The sequence below is a fragment of the Salmo salar genome, chromosome ssa02, assembly GCF_905237065.1.
Source record: "Salmo salar chromosome ssa02, Ssal_v3.1, whole genome shotgun sequence".
NCBI lineage: Eukaryota > Metazoa > Chordata > Actinopteri > Salmoniformes > Salmonidae > Salmo > Salmo salar.
This window is the reverse complement of record NC_059443.1, coordinates 69,900,271-69,925,201: the sequence shown is the minus strand read 5'-3', so window position 1 is coordinate 69,925,201 and position 24,931 is coordinate 69,900,271. Positions and strand designations below refer to the sequence as shown.

Sequence of the window (24,931 nt, the reverse complement as noted above, 5' to 3'; positions counted from 1 at the left end):
ACAAACACAATTGCATTTTATCAATGGCAATTTGAATGCCCAGAGATGTGTGAGATCATGAGGCCCATTGTTTGTTGCCATTCATCCGCTGCTATCACCTCCTGTTTCAGCATGAGATAATGCAGGCTCATGTCACAAGGATTCTACACAATTCCTGGAAGCTGAAAATGTCAGTTTTTCCACTGGCCTGCATATCACCAGATATGTCACCTATTGAGCATGTTTGGGATGCTCTGAATCGGACACGTGACTTGCCACACTGATTCTCCAGGTCCCACCAATATCCAGAAAATAGCCATTGAAGAGGAGTGGGACAGTATTCCACAGACTACAATAAACAACCTGATCAACTGTAGCAAAGGGAGGGTGTCGGCAAATGGTGGTCGAGCACCAGACTAACGACAGGTTTTCTCGATCCACGAGCCTCGTTTTGTTTTTTGAAGGTACTGTATCTGTGACCAACAGATGCATTATCTGTATTCAGTCATGTGAAATTTCCGTATTCCTTAGTGTGAACTCAGTAAAAGTTTTGAAATGATTGCATGTTGCATTTATATTTTTGTTCAGCATATACTGTATATACTTCCTTCTCACATCTATCTAGCACACTTTCCTCCCCCACTTTCCACTTGCTTGTGGATTTCCAGGGCACAGCACATCAGCTGTATACAGTGTATATATACACAGTACCAGTCAAAAGGGACACACGTACTCATTCAAGGGTTTCTCTTTATTTATTTATTTTTTTAATTTTTATTTTCTACATTGTAAAATAATAGTGAAGACATCAAACCCAAGAAACAACACATATGGAATCAGTAGTAACTAAAAGTGTTAAACAAATATTTTATATTTTCAAAGTAGCCACCCTTGCCTTTATGACCAAATTTGCACACTCTTGACATTCTCTCAACCAGCCATGGAGGGAATGCTTTTTTCGAACAGTCTTAAAGGGGAGTTCTGTGCTGAGCACCTGTTGGCTGCTTTTCCTTTACTCTGCGGTCTAATCTTATCCCAAACCGTCTCAATTGGCTTGAGGTCGGGGTGATTGTGGAGGCCAGATTGATGTAGCACTCCATAACTCTTCTTGGTCAAATAGCTTACACAGACTGGAGGTGTGTTGTGTCATTGTCCTGCTGAAAAACAAAATACGCAAAACAGATGGGATGGCGTATCGCTGCAGAATGTGTGGTAGCCATGTGGTTAAGTGTGCCTTGGAATTCTAAATACATCACTGACAGTGTCACCAGCAAAGCACCCCACACCATCACACCTCCTCCTCCATGCTTCCCAGTAGGGAACCACACATGCAGAGATCAAACCGTTCACCTCCACTGCACTCACAAGCACAGCGGTTGGAACCAAAAAAATCTCAAATTTGGACTCATAAGAACAAAGGACAGATTCCCACCGGTCTGATGTCCATTGCTCGTGTTTCTTGGCCCAAGCAAGTCTTCTTCTTATTGGTGTCCTTTAATAGTGGTTTCTTGACAGCAATTCGACCATGAAGGCCTGATTCACGCAGTCTCCTCTGAACAGTTGATGTTGAGATGTGTCTTACGTGAAATCTGTGAAGCATTTATTTGGGCTACAATCTGAGGTGCAGTTAACTCTAATGAACGTATCCTCTGCAGCAGAGGTAACTCTGGGTCTTCCTTTCTAGTGACGGTCCCATTAAGTCAGTTTCATCGCAGCACTTGATGGTTTTTGCGACTGCTTTTTCCAAGTTTGATTACATTTTTGTGAAAGATGAATTCATCTCTTTCTTTGAGCTTTGTGTTAGTATTAAATATTTTCAAAAACCAAAATGACCATACAATATAACTCAGTATTTGTATTATTTAGTTCAGACAGTCTTTATGCTCATCTTTATCAAGGGTGCCATTCACTTGGGACCTGACTGTACCTATCCAGGCACCAATGTGACAAACTGGTTTCTAACCTAGGTCTCCTGCAGGCCACAAGACTGTGTTACCCTGCTACACTTAGTAAGCATAGGCATTAGCTAAGGGAGCTTATACAAGTCTTCAGGTCTCAGACAAGTTTTCTCAACACCTACATCCCTTTTCAGGTTCCATCCCCTAATGCCTTGGTGGCCATGACGAAGACACTCCAAGGACGAGACTGACTCTGTTGTGCTCCTATTCTGTTCTGTGTTTGATGTGTCATAGGGTTGGGTACTGTGACAGCAGAAATACACTTTCCCATTGTACAATAGACTTTATAAAAAAAAATACAAATGTTGCGGAGTATGTGTGTGTTTATTTTGTCACAGACTGTGTGCCTGTGAGTGTGTGCATGTGTGTGTGTTTGTAATACATGTTGAGACTGTAGGGGTATGTACTGTACCATTATGTGTTTGTAATACATGTTGAGACTGTATGTAGGGGTATGTACTGTACCATTGTGTGTGTTTGTAATACATGTTGAGACTGTATGTAGGGGTATGTACTATACCATTGTGTGTTTAAGGGACACTTCATAAGAAGCGGGGATACATAATGCATTCATTACACCTTTAGGACATCATTCATAACCCCTTCATGAATGTTGCAGTATCATTCATAATAACCTTGACAACATATTTATACATCATTCCAATGTAAACTTCAAAATAAAAGTCCTGTTTTCATTACAGTATTACACGTTTATTTAGTAGAGGAACATGGTGGGATTGAGCCAGATGGTTGCTGGTGTTACTGACAGGTTTAGACTCTGCTGAGCACAAGCCAATGTGTTAGCTTGTGGAGCTAATGCAAGTATTCCATTTTCAGGCAAGGTTACGATGCTAAAATGACACCAATTACACTGGTGTTATCCAGATCTGGGTTCAAATAGTATTCTTATATCGTTCAAATATTTTGATTGTTTGCTTGAGCCCGCCTGGAGTGCCAGCTGAATGTTTTTTGCACCTTTGAAATATTCTGTTTGTTCCATTGCACCAAACAAGCTCAATCATCAAGTACAGCTCATTAAAGTATATGAAATACACTATTTACACACAGGTGTGGTTCCAACCCCTTCTGCCATTGTAGCCTTGTACAAGGCAAATAATCGCCTTAATTGCTAATGCTACCTGGGTAATGCACTGAGGATTACCCAGTGGTCCCAGACTGTTGCACAAATAGCGGGTCAGCTGGGTTGGGTACTATGACAGTAATAATTAGCATTTCTGTTGTGCTGATAAATAAAGAGCTATTCAAAAGGGACTTTTATTTTGAAAATTCCTTACAAATGATGTCAAATAAATGTGTTATGACAGTTGTAATGAATGATTCTGGAACACTGATGAAGGTGTTATGACTGGTTTCATAAAGGTGTAATGTATACCCCGCTCATATAATGTGGTTCTGAGGTAACATGTTTTTATCACATTATCATCAAGGCTGACCAAGGGCCTGTTGATTTTTTTTAACCTTAATTTAACTAGGCAAGTCAGTTAATAAGAACAAATTCTTATTTTAAATGAGGAACAGTGGGTTAACTGGCTTGTTCAGGAGCAGAACGACAGATTTTCACCTTGTCAGCTCGGGGATTTGATCTTGCAACCACAAGTCCAACTCTCTAACCACTAGCCTACCTGCCGCCCCATGAGAACAATTGATGAGAACCATTATTATGAATGTTTGATTGCTGCATGCTGTTTAGACATATCATTCATGTCAATCACCACTAATAGATAAAATATGCCTATTTTAGACATTTCAGACTGAAAAACTGAATAAGGAAAATGCAACACGTGTTTGACAGTTTGACCTCTCAACGAGTTACTCAACGGTGTTGGTTTTGAAGAAGTCAGCAAGAACAAACACAGGAAGAGAGGTTTCCTGTGTTGCAATCTTATCTTTGCCGCCTGTGCATTCATCAAACTGTCAGAACTGCTGTCACTGCAGGCGTATTCAGAATGTATGAAAATAGATACATTTTGATCAACTAATGATCAAATGTTAATTGTCTGTTAAAAACTGGATCTTCCTTCAGACTCAAGAAGGCAGAGCCATGTGTCTCATGGTGGGTACATAATGGCACATAAAAACATTGATTCTGGTATTATATTTATTACATGAACGGTTGAAGTTATATGTTATTCATTAAAAAAGTTGTTACTCACCTGAAAACATAATCATGGCAAAGATGCGCCCTCTATCAAACTCTATGTCAGGGACCAAGAAGCTGACGCAGATGGTGTTCTTCCTCAACAACACATTTACATGCTTGACAACCAACAATGTAATACAATATTATAATATCTGTCTACTGTACCGTGGAATACATGTTTAAACAGTGTGTGGTTTTAAGGGTAAAAAATGACCTGCCACTATGTTTAACAGCAGAGAAAACCCCCTAAATTATATTTTCCAAGAGTGACCTCGACTTTAGACAAAGTGAAACATCGCCTTTGTTCATATTTCCATGAAAGCTGTACACCACCAGCGTACAAAGATTGTCTAGGATCCTTTTTGACCCAGCAGTTATAAAATCATTTACACACCACAAACAACACACATACACAATGAGAAATTGAGATTATGTGCGCTACTGATTGAACTCAGACAGCAGCTCCTGAAGAGGAAGATCACCATGGTTGGCACAGTTAGAAAGAACAAGCCTGAGCTCCCCCCGGCACTCCTCGCAACAAGGGGGAGAGAGGCCTTCTCATCAAATTTTGCCTTCACCCCCACTCTAGTTTCTTACCTCCCAAAGTCGAACAAGAATGTGGTCTTCCTGAGCACACTGCACAAAAATGGCTGAGCTCAGCGATCGTGAAGAAAGGAAGCCAGCCATCATCCGGACTACAACCACAACAAAGGAGGTGATAACCTGGACAAGGTGATTGGAACTTATAGCTGCAGGAGGATGACACAGCCCGCTGGCCCCTGGTCATCTTCCATAACATCATTGATGTGTCCTCATACAATCCTTCGTGATATGGAACAAGATCAACCCTACCTGGAGTTGCCTGATAAGCGAACAAGATTGAGGGTGTTCCTGGAGCAGCTGGGAAAGGCACTTGTAACCCACACACACATTCGAAGAAGGGAGCGCCTCCTCCACAGCAGCCCTGCAGCGCTAGTGAAAGCTGTTGAGGGGGCTGAATGAACCACCTAAGGCATGAGCAGGGCAAGAGGAGGAGATGCCACTGCCCCCCAAAGAAGGACTGTTAAACAACATACTATGGTGCACATGTGAGAAATACATCTGCAAAGTCCATGCACACACACTTTGCCATACTTTGTCTCTGCATGTGCTAATTAGAGTTGATTGATTTATGTTCTTCACATTTTGTATCTATTATCTTATTCTTATTTATTGTTGTTGTTTATACACCTTGTGGGTGGGGGCAATGGTTAAAAAAAAGGGAGAAGACCAGCATTTTGTAGTTGAATTCCTCATTGTACAATAAAATGCATTCAAAACTACTTTCTGCATATTTCTGCTACTTTCTTAGGCTATACAAGTGCTATCTCTTGCAAAAAAAAATGTTTACACCTATGCAGTACCTTTACCAATAATAATAAACCTCTCCTTTAGTAAAGAAAACAATTATTACAGGTGTGTTGTCATAAAAACAAGTGGTGTCACCTGTTTAAATGCAGTCTTTCTGCATTGTGAAGAGGGAAAACCCAGATATTCACACAGTTTGATGAATGACAGGTTGTTTCTTCATGCAATAATAGATTTGGGATTTAAAATTCGTAATTGTGCTTTATTTTTAAGGGGTTTAGTGAAGGTGGGTATTTTTTACCCAAAGGGGAGAACAGAAGTTAAAGGGTTAAAGCTTTTTTCATTTTTCAAGTTAACAGACAGTGAAGAATGGCAGGCTGAGCTGTAATATTTTCAAACACAATAAAATGTGTATTTATTGTCTGAAACTCTGAGCTTATTTACAACATGATGCTTATAATGTATTGACACTAAACCACACTGTAAAAACTGCAAAGGTAAACATGTAATTATGAATAATTTGATGATAAAACAAGTGATATCGTGACACTGAACCATAAAGTATTACGTAATATAAAATCTTAGTAACAGGCCATTGAGTAATAATGTCTGACAGCACTACAAAGCTAATTATTAAACACATCAGGAGCACACAGTGAGGGAAAAAAGTATTTGATCCCCTGCTGATTTTGTACATTTGCCCACTGGCAAAGAAATGATCAGTCTATAATTTTAATGGTATGGTTTATTTGAACAGAGAGACAGAATAACAAAAAAAAATCCAGAAAAACGTATGTCAAAAAATGTTATAAAATGATTTGCATTTCAATGGAGGGAAATAAGTATTTGACCCTCTGCAAAACATGACTTAGTACTTGGTGGCAAAACCCTTGTTGGCAATACAGAGGTCAGACGTTGTCTTGTAGTTGAGCACTAGGTTTGCAATCTCAGGAGGGATTTTGTCCCACTCCTCTTGCAGATCTTCTCCAGTCTTAAGGTTTCGAGGCTGACGCTTGGGCAACCGAACCTTTAGCTCCCTCCAGAGACTTTCTATGGGATTAAGGTCTGGAGACTGGCTAGGCCACTCCAGGACCTTATAATGTGCTTCTTCTTGAGCCATTCCTTTGTTGCCTTGGTGTGTTTTGATCATTGTCATGCTGGAATACCCATCCATACCCATTTTCAATGCCTTGGCTGAGGGAAGGAGGTTCTCACCAAGATTTGAGGTATATGGCCTCGTCCATCGTCCATTTGATGCGGTGAAGTTGTCCTGTCCCCTTAGCAGAAAAACCCCAAAGCAATGTCTTCCACCTCATGTTTGACGGTGGGGATGGTGTTCTTGGGGTCGTATAGGCATTCCTCCTCCTCCAAACACGGCGAGTTGAGTTGATGCCAAAGAGCTCCATTTTCGTCTCATTCTGACCACAACACTTTCACCCAGTTGTCCTCTGAATCATTCAGATGTTCATTGACAAACTTCAGACGGGCATGTATATGTGCTTTCTTGAGCAGGGGGACTTGCGGGCGCTGCAGGATTTCAGTTCTTCACGGCGTAGTGTGCCAATTGTTTTCTTGGCGACTAGGTCTCAGTTGCCTTGAGATCATTGAAAAGATCCTCCCGTGTAGTTCTGGGCTGATTCTCTATTCTCAGGACATTGCACACACGAGGTGTGATGCAGGGAGCCCCAGGCCGAGGGAGATTGACAGTTCTTTGTGTTTCTTCCATTTGCGAATAATCGCACCAACTGTTGTCACCTTCTCACCAAGCTGCTTGGCGATGGTCTTGTAGCCCATTCCAGCCTTGTGTAGGTCTACAATCTTGTCCCTGACATCTTTGGAGAGCTCTTTGGTCTTGGCCATGGTGGAGAGTTTGAAATCTGATTGATTGATTGCTTCTGTGGACAGGGTAGTATACAGGTAACAAACTGAGATTAGGAGCACTCCCTTTAAGAGTGTGCTCCTAATCTCAGCTCGTTACCTGTATAAAAGACACCTGAGAGCCAGAAATCTTTCTGATTGAGAGGGGGTCAAATACTCAAATACTATTCTCATTGAGATAAATATCTATTTTCCAAGAGAGACCTGATCCAATAGCAGCAAGGGGAACAACGTTTCAGACAAACCAAATTTCATACACACAACATTAAACAAAAACTAAAACAAACACAGTACAACAAAAACATATTACATTTAAAACACAAACATCGACTAAAAACAGCTGGCCTAAAAACAATTACACTTTTGTATAATATATGCATCGATCAAGTGTTTAACTCCGCCAACTAAACTAGATCACATTTTAAAATGTTCAAGAGAGAATTCCAGGACCACGGAGCTGAGTAACTTTAAAACTATGCCTACCATGACCTGTTCAAATTTTTGGTACTGTTAGAAGCAAATCAGAATGGGACCGTAATTGATACTTATTTACGACCCGGCTAACTAAAAGAACAAAAGATAAAATGGCATTTTACCACCAATAGGCAGCTTATAAATCAGTGTATACCGGTGTTTAAGCCTACGTAAGGTCAATGACGACCAGCCAATAGCGCTTGTAGAGATCACAACTGATGTGTTAGATGTTTTGATTTGTGAATGAATGAGGGGCAGCATGATACACTGGAATCAAGTGCCTTCTCAGGGTAGTGAGGCCTGCTCATATATATAACATCACTAAAATCTAAAACCGACAGTAATGTACATCGTACCAGCTCCTTCCTGGCCACTTATTTCCCTCATTAAAATGCAAATCAACTTATAACATTTTTGACATGCGTTTTTCTGGATTTTTTTTGTTGTTATTCTGTCTCTCACTGTTCAAATAAACCTACCATTAAAATTATAGACTGATCATTTCTTTGTCAGTGGGCAAACGTACAAAATCAGCAGGGGATCAAATACTTTTCCCCCCTCACTGTAAGAGACGGTAGCGGAAACATTATGTACAAAAACAGTAAAAAATTAAAAGTCGGTACAACAATGCAGAAAACAACCACCAAAAACATTGGTTGGGGGCACGTAAAACATCTGCCTTCTGCTCTGGCGCCATCTTACACTAAATATACAAATGCAATGATAAGCATGCAATGTTTTATTATTACAAAAGGACATTTGATTTCTCTTTCTAGTACCTCAGAGCTTCCCAGGTCACCCCCCTCTCCGCTCACTTCTTATTCCGGCAACTCCCAATTTATTCCGGCAACTCCCAATTTTGTTACGCAAAGTAAAAAATAAAATAAAACTGAAATACCACATTTACGTAAGTATTCAGACCCTTTACTAAGTACATTGTTAATTAACTATTTGCAGTGATTACAGCCTCGATTCTTCTTGGGTATTACGGTACAAGCTTGGTGCACATCTGTACATAGGATTTTCTCCCATTCTTCTCTGCATATCCTCTCAACTGTCAAGTTGGTTGGGGAGGCTGCACAGCCATTTTTAGGTTTTCCAGAGATGTTGATCGGGTTCAAGTCCGGGCTCTGGCGGAACACTCAAGGACATTCAGAGACTTGGTCCGGCCACTCCTGCATTGCCTGCTGTGTGCTTAGGGTCCCTGTTGGAAGATGAACCTTTGCCCCAGTCTGAGGTCCTGAGAGCTCAGACTGAGAACTACATATATAGTTGCCTTTCTTCATTTGAGGAGTGGGCTTACATTTTTTAAGTGACAAATATGTGTTTACTATAGCCTAAGATATTAACATGCATGAACTGCAAAAAGGGGATGTACTGTACATTATTTCAATAGAAAATGTGCAGCAGACTGCATAGCTATTTCTTCATTTGAGGAGTGGGCCTACATTCTTTAAAAGAGGAAAATGGGATCAAAGTGGTACTTACTTAAGGTTCCAGTGTTCTAAACTAGAGCTCTCCCTACTGGCATCTCAACATTACTGCACCATTCTAATAATAATAATGTCGTCAATAACGTTGGGCAAATAACATAACAAACTGACAATACATCAGATAGAATGGTGAAACACAATACTGGCTACAACAAAGTCATATTACACTGTTGACCCTTAAGTACAAGACTGGTAAAACTATTAGCTAGTATGGGAATCAGTATCATCATCACCGTAGCCTGCTGTATTGACCGCTGCTGTCCATATACTGTAAAGTATAATGTAGCCTGTTATCCATATATAGTCTAATGTAGCCTGTTATCCATATATCGTCTAATGTAACGCGTATCCATATATAGTCTAATGTAGCCCCTGTTATCCATATATAGTCTAATGTAGTCTGTTATCCATATATAGTCTTAATGTAGCCTGTTATCCATACTAGTCTAATGTAGCCTGTTATCCATATGTAGTCTAATGTAGCCTGTTACCCAATAGTAGACTAAGCCTGTTACCCATATATAGACTAATGCAGCCTGTTACCCATATATAGTCTAATGTATCCTGTTATCCATATATACGGTCTAATGTAGCCTGCTTATCCTTATATAGTCTAATGCAGCCTGTTATCCATATATAGTCTAATGTAGCCTTGTCACAAAATAAGTTGTACTCATCGCCCAGAAAATGTCGACTGGAGAGAAGAGGACCAAGGCGCAGCGAGACTGTGAATACTCAAAATAGACTCCATAAGGCATCCACAGGAAAACAATAACAGCTGACAGGCACACGGCTAAGCACAGAAAACAATTCCCCACAACCCCAATGACAAACACACACACATATGGGACTTCCAATCAAAGGCAACTATACACACCTGCCTTCAATTGGAAGTCCCAATCATCCACCCGAACATTTAAAACGACAAACATGCCACGTCCTGACCCCAAACTAAAACACTAGCTTCATCTGCTGGTCAGACGTGAAGACCTCAAGGTGCAGACCCCGGAATGCACCTACCAACAAAAAAACAACACAAAACCCATAAACAATAACCCTAAAACAACAAGGAGGGAGGGTGGCTGCCGTCACCGACGGCACTGTGCTACACCCTCCCTCCCCAACCCACCTATCCTGGAGGTGGCTCAGGTGCAGGCGTGGACCTTGCTCCACCGTCGGCGAGCCCACTTCGGTGGCGCTGCTAGCTGCGCCGGGCAGATGGGCCATTGGGCTGACCCTGGCAGGACGGACCACTCGTGCTGGGCCGGAGGACAGGAGGGCGCCTCGGGCTGGGCCGGGGGACAGGAGGGCGACTCGGGCTGGGCCGGGGGACAGGCTGGCCACTCGGGACGGTCAGGGCAGTCTGGCCACTCGGGCAGGTCAGGGCAGTCTGGCCACTCGGGCAGGTCAGGGCAGTCTGGCCACTCGGGCAGGTCAGCGCAGTCTGGCCGCTCTGGTGGCGACTGTTGACTGGCGGGCAGCTCTGGTGACGACTGTTGACTGGCGGGCAGCTCTGGTGACGACTGTTGACTGGCGGGCAGCTCTGGTGACGACTGTTGACTGGCGGGCAGCTCTGGTGACGACTGTTGACTGGCGGGCAGCTCTGGTGGCGACTGTTCTGGCGGGCAGCTCGGCGACTGTTGACTGGCGGGCAGCTCTGGCGACTGTTGACTGGCGGGCAGCTCTTGCCCCGTCAAACAGCCCTTGTGCCCCCCTAAAAAAAATTCTTGGGGGTGCCTCTCGGTCTCCCTTACCTCGCCAGCCTTCTTCCGCTGCTTGGTCCTTTGTTGGTGGGGAATTCTGTCATAAAATAAGTTGTACTCATCCTTGAAAATGTCGTACTGGAGAGAAGAGGACCAAGGCGCAGCGAGACTGTGAATACTCATACTTTAATAGACTCCAGTAAGGCATCCACAGGAAAACAATAACACGACAATAACAGTCTGACTAGGCACACGGCTAAGCACAGAACAATTCCCCACAACCCCAAAGACAAACACACACACCTATATAGGACTTCCAATCAAAGGCAACTATACACACCTGCCTTCAATTGGAAGTCCCAATCATCCACCCAACATTTAACCAACACAAACATGCCACGTCCTGACCCCAAAACTAAAACACTAGCTCCATCTGCTGGTCAGGACGTGACAAGCCTGTTGTCCATATATAGTCTAATGTAGCCTGTTAATACAATGTGCAACCCACCATCACTGTGTCTCATGTTAATACTACTCCTAAACACAACCCACCATCACTTTGTCTCATGTTAATACTACTCCTAAACACAACCCACCATCACTATGTCTCATGTTATAGTACTGATAACACAACCCACCTTCACTGTGTCTCATGTTAATACTACTCCTAAACACAACCCACCATCACTTTGTCTCATGTTAATACTACTCCTAAACACACCCACCATCACTGTGTCTCATGTTAATACTACTCCTAAACACAACCCACCATCACTGTGTCTCATGTTAATACTACTCCTAAACACAACCCACCATCACTGTGTCTAATGTTAATACTACTCCTAAACACAACCCACCATCACTGTGTCTCATGTTTAGTTCTGCAGTGCATCTCCTCCTCATAAACTGCACCAGATTTGCCAGTTCTTGCTGTGAGATGTTACCCCACTCTTCCACGAAGGCCCCTGCAAGTTCCCAGACATTTCTGGGGGGAATGGCCCTAGCCCTCACCCTCTGATCCAACAGGTCCCAGACGTGCTCAATGGGATTGAGATCCGGGCTCTTCGCTGGCCATGGCAGAACACTGACATTCCTGTCTTGCAGGAAATCACGCACAGAACGAGCAGTATGGCTGGTGGCATTGTCATGCTGGAGGGTCATGTCAGGATGAGCCTGCAGGAAGGGTACCACATGAGGGAGGAGGATGTCTTCCCTGTAATGCACAGCGTTGAGATTGACTGCAATGACAACAAGCTCAGTCCGATGATGCTGTGACACACCGCCCCAGATCATGACGGACCCTCCACCTCCAAATCAATCTCGCTCCAGAGTACAGGTCTCGGTGTTACGCTAATTCCTTCGACGATAAACGCGAATCCGACCATCACTCTCGGTGAGACAAAACTGTAACTCGTCAATGAAGAGCACTTTTTGCCTGTCCTGTCTGGTCCAGCGACGGCGGGTTTGTGCCCACAGGCGACGTTGTTGCCGGTGATGTCTGGTGAGGACCTGCCTTACAACAGGCTCACAAGCCCTCAGTCCAGCCTCTCTCAGCCTATTGAGGACAGTCTGAGCACTGATGGAGGGATTGTGTGTTCCTGGTGTAACACAGGCAGTTGTTGTTGCCGTCCTGTACCTGTCCCGCAGGTGTGATGTTCGGATGTACCGATCCTGTGCAGGTGTTGCTACACGTGGTCTGCCACTGCGAGGACGATCAGCTGTCCGTCCTGTCTCCCTGTCTTAGGCGTCTCACAGTACAGACATTGCAATTTATTTCCCTGGCCACATCTGCAGTCCTCATGCCTCCTTGCAGCATGACTAAGGCACGTTCACGCAGATGAGCAGGGACCCTGGGCATCTTTCTTTTGGTGTTTTTCAGAGTCAATAGAAAGGCCTCTTTAGTGTCTTACGTTTTCATAACTGTAACTAGCTGTTAGTTTCTTAACGACCGTTCCACAGGTGAATGTTCATTAATTGTTTATGGTTCATTGAACAAGCATGGGAAACAGTGTTTAAACCCTTTACAATGAAGATCTGTGAAGTTATTTGGATCAGTCATAACTGAGGTTTATTTCCCTATAGTAAAATATGGATGATACGAGTACATATTATTATTAACCGCAAATGAATACACAGCAATACTTGTATATATCAGCCTAAGTGTAATTCGGGAAGTATTCAGACCCCATTACTTTTTCCACATTGTGTAACAGCCTTATTCTAAAACAAATTCTATATTTTTTTTTACTAAACAATCTACATACAGTACCCCATAATGAAAGATAAAATAGGTTTAGACATTTTTGCTAATATTATAAAAAACAGAATTCGGACCCTTTGCTATGAGACTCGAAATTGAGCTCAGGTGCATCCTGTTCCCATTGATCATCCTTGAGATGTTTCTACAACTTTATTGGAGTCCACCTGTGGTAAATGCAATTATTGGATATGATTTGGAAAGGCATACACCTGTCTATATAAGGTCCCACAGTTGAAAGTGCATGTCAGAGCAAAAACCAAGCCATGAGGTCAAAGGAATTGTCCGTAGAGCTCCAAGAAAAGGATTGTGTCGAGGAACAGATCTGGGGAAGGTTACCAAAACATGTCTGTAGCATTGAAGGTCCCCAAAAACACAGTGGCCTCCATCATTTGTAATAGGAAGACGTTTGGAAACACGAAGACTCTTCATAGAGCTGGCTGCACGGCCAAACTGAGCAATCGGGGGAGAAGAGCCTTGGTCAGGACGGTGACCAAGAGCCCGATGGTCACACTGAAAGAGCTCCAGAGTTCCTCTGTGGAGATGGGAGAATCTTCCAGAAGGACAACCATTTATGCAGCACTCCACCAATCAGGACTTTATGGTAGAGTGGCCAGACGGAAGCCACTCCTCAGTAAAAGGCACATGACAGCCCGCCTGGAGTTTGCCAAAAGGCACCAAAAGGACACTCAGACCATGAGAAACAAGATTCTCTGGTCTGATGAAACCAAGATTTAACTCTTTGGCCTGAATTCCAAGTGTCACGCCTGGAGGAAACCTGCCACCATCCCTACAGTGAAGCATGGTAGTGGCAGCATCATACTGTGGGGATGTGTTTCAGCGGCAGGGACTGGGAGACTAGTCAGGATCAAGGGAAAGATGAACGGAGCAAAGTTAGTGAAAACCGGACCCGGAGTGCTCAGGATCTCAGACTGGGACGAAGGTTCATCTTCCAACAGACCCTAAGAACCGAGCCAAGTCAGAGATCCTCATGGCCTTCTACAGCACAGGAGTATCGGCCTGTATCCTCACTGCTGACTGAGAATAGGATATAGACAGGAGAGTAGGTGTTGCTGTTTGGTATAGGCTGTCCATTCTTATACCAACTGTAGACTGTGATGGGGTCCAGTGTACATTTGGTTCTACATGTCAGTGTGACATTCTCCCTCTCTGACACAGATGTAGGATCCATCTTCAACACAACATCTGGAGTAAAAAGAAACAAATCATTATTCTCCTCCTATATATGCTATTTATGTCCTTTTATGGGAACTAATCTTTTTTTCTTCGTCACGTCAAATTAAATGTAAACAGGTGTAGACTAACAGTAAAATGCTTACTTAAGGGGCCTTCCCAACAATGCAGAGAGAGAAATCGAAAACTAATAACACTTAATAAATACACAATGAGTAACAATAACCTGGCTACATACACGGGGTACCAGTCCCGAGTCGATGTGCAGGGTTACAAGGTAATTGAGGTAGATATGTACATAACTAGGAATAAAGTGACAGATAAAAGACAAAAGCAGCAGCGTATATGATGAGTCAAAAGAGTTACTGCAAAAAGGGTCAATGCAGAATGTCCGGGTAACATCAGTGGGCTCCAAAAGTATTGGGACAGTGTTGTCATTTTGGCTCTGTACTCCAGACTGTGAGGATAAAGTGTAGACGGTCAGCTTTCATTTAAGGGTATTTACATCCATATCGGGTGAACCCATAAGAAATTACAGCACTTCTGTACATAGTGCCCCATTCTAGGGGACCAAAAGTACTGCGACAAATTCACTTATGTGCATTAAAGTAGTAAAAAGTTGAGTATTTGGTCCCATATTCATAGCATGCACTGACTACATTAAGCTTGTGACTCTATACATTTGACTGAGGTTAAAGTGCAGACTGTCAGCTTATAACTATATTCTTTAAGAATCAATATATAATATCATGTGTGTAAAAAAAAATTGATGTAGCAACTACAGATTGCCCCTTTAAGTCTAGCAAAAGTTTGCGAATTTGAGCATGTGTCCACTAGGCCTATGGATAAAGAAAATATCAGCATGAATTAGATTGAGCAATAAAATGCCCACTTTTATTCCATAGTTTGGGATCCGCACTATGCAGCTGTTGCAAGAGCCCATTTTTCACTGTCTGTCCACTGGTTGCAAAAACAATGATTGACAGGCAGCTAAAACTTCTTGAATTCAACCATTATTGGGTTCAAATACACATTTAGATTTATGAACAGCCATCCACAACCAGAATCCGTGAGGCACAAATAGCTAAATGAAAGAGCAGCAGTGTGATTCACATCAATGCGCTATGTAGATATCAATAATAAGTGATATCCGTATCGCCGTAGACTACACCACTGATGTCATCCTTACCTCCAAGCATTTATTCAAGTTGGATAATCTTTGGATGCCGACTGTCACGTATACTCCCTCTCCGGCCTCTAGGTCACTCACCTGGATTGCATCACCTCCATGATTATCTTCCCTATATCTGTCACTCCCCTTGGCTCGTTCCTCATGTGTTATTGACTCTGTTTTCATGTCGGTGCGTTGTTTGTGTGCATTGGTTCTTTTATTTATTAAAACGCTCACTCCCTGAACTTGTTTCCAGACTCTCAGCGCACTCGTTACACCGACAGTAGTCGCACCATTGGAAGACATAGCTTGGACAGTAGCCAAGAAAAGCCTATTCCTGCTCTTTTCCTGCGATCCATCAAACACATTTGGTGTGGCATCACACTGGTCTCTAACTTGTGGTCAGCTTAGGTGCAACAAACGTAAGCTTTATTCAATGCTGATTTGAATGTCACTGAAAAAACAAGTGTCAAATATATTTTTTTCTTCGCAAACACCCTTTTTCAATTAAAGTAATCCTCGAAATAATCTCGTTTTTCAAAAGTATCTGTAATCCGATTACAATATTTTTGCTGTTAATGGATTTGTTTTTTCTGTACTCCCTTACATGTAATCCATTACTCCCAAACCCTGCCAAAACATAACATCCAGAGATTTGCAGACTTCCCTTGCTGCATCTCAGGTAACTGTGCATGCATCAACAATAAGAACACTGAATCGAAATGCCATTCATGGGAGGGTTGCTAGGAAGAAGCCTCTGGTTCTTTTTTTGACAGCAAACTGCCTGTAACTTTGCCAGAGACCACCTGGACAAACCTGAAGGTTTCTGGAAGTCCATTCTCTGGACCAATGAGTCCTGAATCAACACTGCTATTTTTGGCAAAAACCCAACACTGCCTACCACCAAAAGAACCTTATCCCAACAGTCAAGCATGGTGGTGGGAATGTCAAGATCTGGGGCTGCTTTTCCTCCTCTGGACCTGGAAGACTCCACATCATTTAAGGGAACCATGAATTCTGAGGTTATACCAGGAGATTCTTGAACAGAACGTCAGGCCATCAGTCAAGGAGCTAAAGCTGGGCTGAAAATAAGGTCTTCCAACAAGACAACGACCCAAAGCATTCAAGCAAATCTACCAAAGAATGGCTCAGGAGAAAGACTTGTGTTTTGGATTGGCCAAGTCAAAGTCCTGACCTAAATCCAAGTACGTTATGACCAGCCCTGTAGGGTTCACATACTTTCAAGCATACTTTCAAGATATGAGATGTGACAGATTACCTGTTGACAGTCAGGGAGACAGGTGAGCCTGAACTTTCCTCCAATGTTATGAATCTGAACCTGTACCCAGCAGTCACTCAATCTCAGGTCTGTGATTCTCAGGGTACAGTCACTCTCATTATCTCCAAGGTACTCTATATGACCCTCATACCCTGGCACCGAGCTCAGATCTTCAGCATCCCTACCAGACCATTTAGTAAACCAGAAATCATGTTTGATCATGATAGATGGGATATGTGTAAGAGCAGGATATGTTCACTGTTAACCCCTTCAAGGCGCAGATACTCTGATGGGTGAAAGTCACAATCCAACAGTTCTGACCGATATACATTGTTTATAAAGTAGGGGGGGAGACCGTTTAGCTCTATTGAATGTAACTGTACCTGTGACAGAGTGACTCCAGGATCACCATAATATTTCCCTCTGGTCTGATCTGTTATAAATCTGAACTTGTACGTAGCTGAGTCTTTCTCTCTCAGGTCTGTGATTGTCAGGGTTTGGCCATTCTTCTTTATCACCACGGTAAGTCACACAACCTTTGTAGTCTGAGTCATCACTCAGACTCAAATAATCCTCCACACCATCCATTTTGGTGAACCAGAAGGTTGTTGTAACGTTACCACTGGGATCAAATCAAAAAATGTTGGTCACATATGTGTTTAGCAGATGTTATTGCGGGTGTAGCGAAATGCTTGTGTTTCTAGCTCCAACAGTGCATTAATATCTAACATTTTCACAACAATGCACACAAATCTAGGTAAAGGAATGTGAAAAAAATATATAAATATTTGGACGAGCAATGTCGGAGCGGCATAGACTAAGATACTGTATTCTATTCTACTGTATATACACATATGAGCTGAGTAATGCAAAATACATGTAAGAGCAGGACAGCTCCACTGTTGACCCCTTCAAGGCACAGATAATCTGAGTAGTGTATGTCATACTATCACGGATCCTCCCGGTACTGCTGCTCATTCCGTTCACCAGCTCCGGAGGTCTACGTCACCGGCCTTCCAGGCACCACTGAACTGGATTCATTACCACCAACCCCGGACTGTCTTGTCTCATGTTATATGTGCCCTCTGTTCCCCATTGTCCTTGTCGATTATTGTCCCCATGTCCGTTGGTCCTGTGAGTACCTGTGCTATTGTATCGGCTTCCATGCTACGTGTTATTATGCACTTGTTTTACAGACGTCGTCCCATGTATTATTTCGAGGTTTACACCTCACTCTTTTGTTTAGGTGGAGAAAATAAAAACTATTTTGTATTCCTGTGCCTGTCTCCAATCATTAGACAACGTGACACACTCCAGCCATTCTGACCCAGTACCAGTAAAACAGTCACAGAACACAAGGATATTAAGCCAATGCTGTTGACTCACACTAACAGTAGGTTTTGTCCACACTTTGTTGCCATAGTTGAGCATGAATGGAAACCACTGATAAGCATCACTCAGTGAGGTGCGAAAGATAACTATTTAAGTGAAGTGGAGACGCCTGACAGAACACAACAGAATAACGTTATGATTCCTTTTAAAAATGTTTGTAGACTGTTAAACAGACAACCTAAAAGATAGGAATGAACTGTCACAGACCAGAGAAAGACCAACACACTTCCTGCTGTTCTCAAGGCCATTGTTGCATCTCCCAACCTGCAGTCTTAGAAACATAAACAACTCACTGGTGAATAACTCCACCTGATTCCTTGAAGTATAAACTGTAAATGGGGTACAGGGCCTCATTACTGAACATTAAATGGAAAATATTCAGCACAGTTCCATTTCTTTATTTGAAGAGTGGGCCTACATTTTTTAAAAAGAGGCTAAATGTGACTCATTTCCATCACTCCTCATCAACTGCATCAAAGTGGTATTGAAGGTTCCAGTGTTCTAGACTAGAGCTCTCCCTACTGGCATCTCAACATTACCGCAGCCTCCAGTCCTGATGTCCTCATTCATTTGGATCATTGGAAGTTTTTATTAAAACAGTCTTCAGCTGTCCTTCCTAGTAATTTGTATAACATCTCTCTATTAGTAGGAAGGACAGCTAAAGACCGATGCATGTTTATGGGTTTTTACTAAGAGCTTCAGATCAACATTACATTTACATGTTGGGTAAGATCACTTCAGAACAGTATCTACTATGACCCCCAAAACCACAACCCCATTATCCCCTTGTAGCTGGGCAAAAAGTAACTCAATACATAACAGATCAATAATAAACTAGTAGTAAGCTGCCTGAGTATTTTATTTAACCTTTATTTAGGAGGACCCTATCCTAAGTGTGCAAGTGCACACTTCCTGTCATGGATTTAAATGTATGGAATTGGTGTGAACATTGGCTGCAGATTCCATCTTTGTTAAATCCATATGAGAAAGTGTGCAAGTAGATACTTCAGGTGGAGAATCGTGACATAGTCAAAAAGACATAGGGCCAATGACGTCTATAAACCAATGATGTATATAAACCCTGGATTGCTGATGCTATGTATTGGGTAATGACAGGATTTGAGGCCACCAGTCAGCCATAGTGGTACTCCCAAGAAGAAGCAGTCCCCCATAGGAATTAATTTAATTCTACCAGAGGAGGCTAGTGGGAGGAGCTATAGGACGATGGGCTCATTGTAAAGACTGGACTGGAATTCATGGAACATATAGAAACCACTTTTGACTCAGTTCCAATAACTCCATTCCAGCCATTACAATGATCCCGTCCTCCTATAGCTCCTCCGACCAGCCTCCTCGGAAATCTACATATTTCAAGGACAAATTTACATTTATTTAAGTATTTTTGTTGTTGTAGTGGGAAAAGTAACATTGGTACTTTCCAAAAATTCTAATTTAAGGATATATATTTTTTTATTGTTTTATTTTAAATGTGTGTGTTTAGCTCACATAATATAATTTGAAAGTATGCATTTTTCTTTGCCACTAATTGGTGGCCTTTTGTCCATTCAGATCAGATATTTTGCCAATAATTGGGCAAAAGAACAGAATTGAACTGCCTGTGTAAACACAGCATAAGATATAAACCCATCATTGGCTGGAGCCGAGGGAGGGAAGATGGCGGATGGAAAGAAGCGAGGCAGAAAGAAGGGTGTGGAGGTTTATACCCAGACCAACATCTTCGAAAAAGAAGCCAAATACTTTCTCCTATGAGTCAAGTACAGGAGAAATAATTACATGTTGCTCTCCTGAAAACTCTGAGCAGTTGATGGATAGTGAACTTGAAATGAAAGTTGACAGAAGTGAAGAGGAAGAACTTACGGCATCAGGTGAGGTGAAGGCTTCCGAGCCTCACCTCAATGATCAGGAAAATGACTCTGGCCCAGTGGGAGTACGATTCGTGGAGAAAATGGATCAATGCCTTTTGGCCGATCCGTTTATGGTATCAGGCTGTGTGAAGAAGGAGTTGGGTTCTGTCAATTTGGTCAAAGTATCCAGAAGTGGATTTTTGTGTGTCTGCTGCCCAGAGGGACAGGGCGCTATGTGTTTTGCAACTCGAACGAGCTGTGTCCTGCTTTGCTCTCTGCAGCAGAGAGCAGCTGAAAGGTGTGATAACTGTTCAGTTTAGTGTTGAAGTGGATCAACTGAAGTTGAGAATCCCCGGTGTCTGTGATGCACGCCGTTTGGTGTGCATCACAGAGTTTTTGCCGGATAAAGTCATGCTTACGGTATACAAGTTATCCTGTGACAGATTTTGTTCCGAACCTACTACGGTGTTTCAGGTTCCAAGTTTATGACCATGTTGCAGCAGTATGTAGGAGGGAGATTCCCAGGTGTGATAAGTGTGCAGGAGCGTATGGGACAAAGGACTGTAGTTTCGGTGAAAAAGTGTTTCAATTGTGAGGATGGCCATGGTGGGGATCAGAAATGTCCATTGTGAGTGAGACAGATTGAAGTGCAGAAAGTGTCATATACTGAGACAGTGAGGAAGGTAGAGGATGGTGGGCTAAGGATGAGAGAGCCTGAGAGGATCCATGTGAGTACTAGGCCGGAACAGAGTGACCAAACAGTTTTTGCTTTAGTAAGGTAGACTTCTTGGCATGTATTGCTGTGGTCATTAATTGTACCGCAAAGATGGAAAGGAAATCCCAGAAGATTGAATTCAAAGTAGCAGCAGCAGAGAAGTGTTGGGGTATCAGAGATTTTAGTGTAGAAGCACTATAGGTGGTTATGAGAGAAGGGGTTCCAGCCTCCTAGGTGTAGGATCTGTTAGGTCCAAAGTTGTGGTGGGATGTGTTGGAGATAGTGGGATATATAAGGTTAGATGGTGATGCAATTTCCTTTTGTCCCCATTTCCCTTTTTTTGTGAATAAATGTGCAATGCACTTTCCAAACTGTGAAAGGCAGCAATAGCAACAATGTGTCTAGTCTGTTGGAAAACCTCAAGAAGAAAAAAGCCAGGAGCAGAGGAAGCAGCGAAGCCAACATTTTGGCCAGGGAACCAGGCAAGGGTTTCACATTTCCCACAAAAGCGTTTCATCAATTGAGTACGTTTATATTAAGGTGACCAGATTTCTGAAATTAAAACCGGGGACATTTCCAGTTCGGCGGTCAATATATAATTAAAATATCCAATGTTATTATCTATGAAATAAAAAAGGGGGACAAATCCGGTTTCATGTATTTAGTCTAACAGGCTCACTGTGATAGAGAAAACAACTATATTACAGAAACACTACAGACAAGACAGAACTGTCCCATCTGAACAGCCATTCAGTGCTCCTGGTAGTCTGGGTAGAATAAGAGCAGAAGAGAACAGCAAAATTTAAAAAACAGGCAATAGTATACGTGAAATACTTAACATAATAAAGAAATAAGACGATGATGGGATTGGTAACTACATAATATACTTATACCAACCTAATCTGTATATTTCTCAGAAGAATGTATTCTTCAGGATAGCTCCGTCTTTGGCCAGCTTCTCCATGAACTCCTGGCAGGGGAGGTTGAAGTTTGTCTTCACAATAAGCATAGGAACAGTGAACCTATATCTTGCTGCTGTCCATATATCATTCATTCCGTTTCTTGGAAAGAGACATTGTACCTCCTCTGTCTTCTCTTCTTACTCACTTAACTTTTTCTTCTGCTCCAATCTTTCTCCTCCTCTTTTCTTCACTCGTCTTCCTTCTCTTTTACACTCTCACTCTTCTACACTCTCCATGCTTCACTCTTTTTACTCCCTTAATTTTTCCTTCTCCTTCCTCTCCAATCTTACATTTTTTTATTTATTTTTATTTCACCTTTATTTAACCAGGTAGGCAAGTTGAGAACAAGTTCTCATTTACAATTGCGACCTGGCCAAGATAAAGCAAAGCAGTTTGACAACATACAACAACACAGAGTTACACATGGAGTAAAACAAACATACAGTCAATAATACAGTAGAAAAATAAGTCTATATACAATGTGAGCAGGTGAGATAAGGGAGGTAAAGGCAAAAAGGCCATGGTGGCAAAGTAAATACAATATAGCAAGTAAAACACTGGAATGGTAGATTTGTAGTAGAAGAAAGTGCAACGTAGAAATAGAAATAATGGGGTGCAAAGGAGCAAAATAAATAAATACAGTAGGGGAAAGAGGTAGTTGTTTGGGCTAAATTATAGATGGGCTATGTACAGGTGCAGTGATCTGTGAGCTGCTCTGACAGCTGGTGCTTAAAGCTAGTGAGGGAGATAAGTGTTTCCAGTTGCCAAGATTTTTGTAGTTTGTTCCAGTCATTGGCAGCAGAGAACTGGAAGGAGAGACAGCTAAAGGAGGAATTGGCTAGTACACTATTACACTATTAGATAAAATACTTTGGTTAACAGATTCCCATTGCTTGCCTCATTTTTCTATTGTATCTCAAAAACATTGTTTGGAATAATAAATTGGCAGGCTCTGTAATCATATCTTTACCTTTCCTCCTCTCTTTCAATCTTCCTCTCCACTCTCTAACAGAAAACATTATGCTAATGTTATCCATGAAAATGTCAAATTATATTTTCACACTACTTATTATAATGCCAAACCATTAAAATTGTAATCTACAAATAAATATCCACATAATTAATTGTGCATTCATTTAATATCATATTGTTAGGGCTGCGTCAATTCAATTCTGGTATCAGAACAAAATGTAACACTAGGCTACTGAATATATTTTCAGATGTTTTTTAATAGAATTAGTCAAGCAGAATAAATGGTAAATGCAATCTTCGTATATACGGGTTCACTGTAACACCTCGCAGGGCAAACAGAGAACTGAAAATGACATCATAAGTTCTTCATTAAATACTCTGACAGAGATAGTTCCTGCTCACTGCTGGCCTGTCAGAGGGAGGATGAGCGTGGTTTAAACTTACTCATCCTATCGTTGGCGTGCAGGCTGGTCCCAGCCTCTAGACGCATCTTTATTGCCAAGCATAGTTGTCTTCTAGCTTATCTTCATGTGTGTACCCGAGAGTCAAACACACAAGGACAGTGCCTGTTTTTATGCTACAGTTAGGACAGTTTCTGCTTTTGTGCTACAGCCATCTTCCATTCTACCAGCCCCTCCCTTACACCTGTCCTTGAGCGGCCCCACAACCAGGCATTGTGTGTGTGTCAAGAGTCTACTCAGCCTACACTCCTAGCCAGCAACCCTCCAGTTAGTCATGTCTATTATATGTTGCTCAATCTATGTTAATACAATATAAACCTTTGTGCATTAAAGTCCGTTCATACTTAGGCCTACATCTACTGTAAAAGGTAATGCATCACATCTAATAAGTGAAATAAAACCCAACAATATTTTCAAAACAGCCCGTCCACTGCATGTTTACATGTGAATGTTTTTTAACATAGTTACCATGACAGTAGCTAGCTAACCTAGCTAGATAACTTAGTCGACATAGCTAATGTTAGCTAGCATAACCTATTTAAAATATTATAGAGCAGATCATCTATCTATATAATAAATTGTGACATTATAACATCACTAGCTAGTATCTCAAACGATTGTAACTTACCTGGTTTGAAAAGACATTTGTGGTGATGTTGTGGATTCACTTGACACTTGCTAGCTTCTGGCCGAGTTTTCCACAGCAGTTTTCTCTAAAACCAGCGCGAGCAAGTAGTTAGTAGAAGAAGAAGAGTGAATGAAGCTGATTATAGCTGGACAAAACAAGCACAACGCGATTGAGACGTCAACCGGTAGGCTCTGTTGCCCGGTCTTTCTTGCCACGTTAAATATTATTTCACTCTGCAGTCTGTTTTTAATGCACTGTTAAAACGGGGACAGCTCCAGCCGGGGACAGGCCACCAAAAACGGGGACTGTCCCCGGAAAACATGTAAGACAGCGTGTTTATGTAAAGTCACTTTACATGCACAGTAACAATTCAATATTAAACTGATTATGGCAGATGCAATAGTCATGTAAACACCTTACATGACTATTAATCGGTGTAAGGTCAAAATCGAAGTAAGCATACGGATATGAGATTAAAAAACCTGGTTTTCTGAGCAACCTTTCGAATTATTAGGACATGAAACACCATAATCAGCGTTCCAGCTGTGTATTTGATCTGTATTTGATCTGCATGTGCTAGCACGAGCCAAACGAGCCTCCTCCCTCTTTAGCACGAGTGAAGTGAGTTCGGTACAACTGAATGTATGCATCTTAGAAATAGTTTTCAAATACAAACTTTACATGTCCGAACCCAGAATCAAATATGCTCACCAAAAATAACATGGTCGCTGTGGTAGAACTTTTATTTTGATTAGCGATTTTCTGTATTTATCAGAGTGCTATAGAAACCTGATTTCAGATGTGTCTATGTAAACATGATTATTTGGGAGATGGTTCTTCGTACAAAGCATATAAACTTTTTTAATCGAACTATTATATGAATCAGATTATCCACAATAATCGAATTATTGTGTGTGCATGTAACCGTACTCAATGTTATTGTTTTTCTTTGATTGAAACAACTAAAGTGAATTCAAACAATCCAATCAGAGAACCAGACATGCAAATCTTTACCGCTCACCCCGCCCGTATTTTATAACCG

General features: G+C 41.9%; 1 protein-coding gene and 1 long non-coding RNA gene across 2 annotated transcripts in view; one reads left to right on the top strand and one right to left on the bottom strand.

Moving 5' to 3' along the window:
• Window positions 1–24,931, top strand: part of LOC106591235 (sialoadhesin) — a 608,384-nt gene that overhangs the window by 124,859 nt on the left and 458,594 nt on the right. The window lies entirely within an intron of this gene.
• On the bottom strand, window positions 23,038–24,450 carry LOC123730823 (uncharacterized). Its single transcript, XR_006762268.1, has 2 exons — window positions 23,890–24,450; window positions 23,038–23,366 (listed from the first exon to the last, which is right to left on the bottom strand). It is a non-coding gene; the product is annotated as an uncharacterized lncRNA (long non-coding RNA).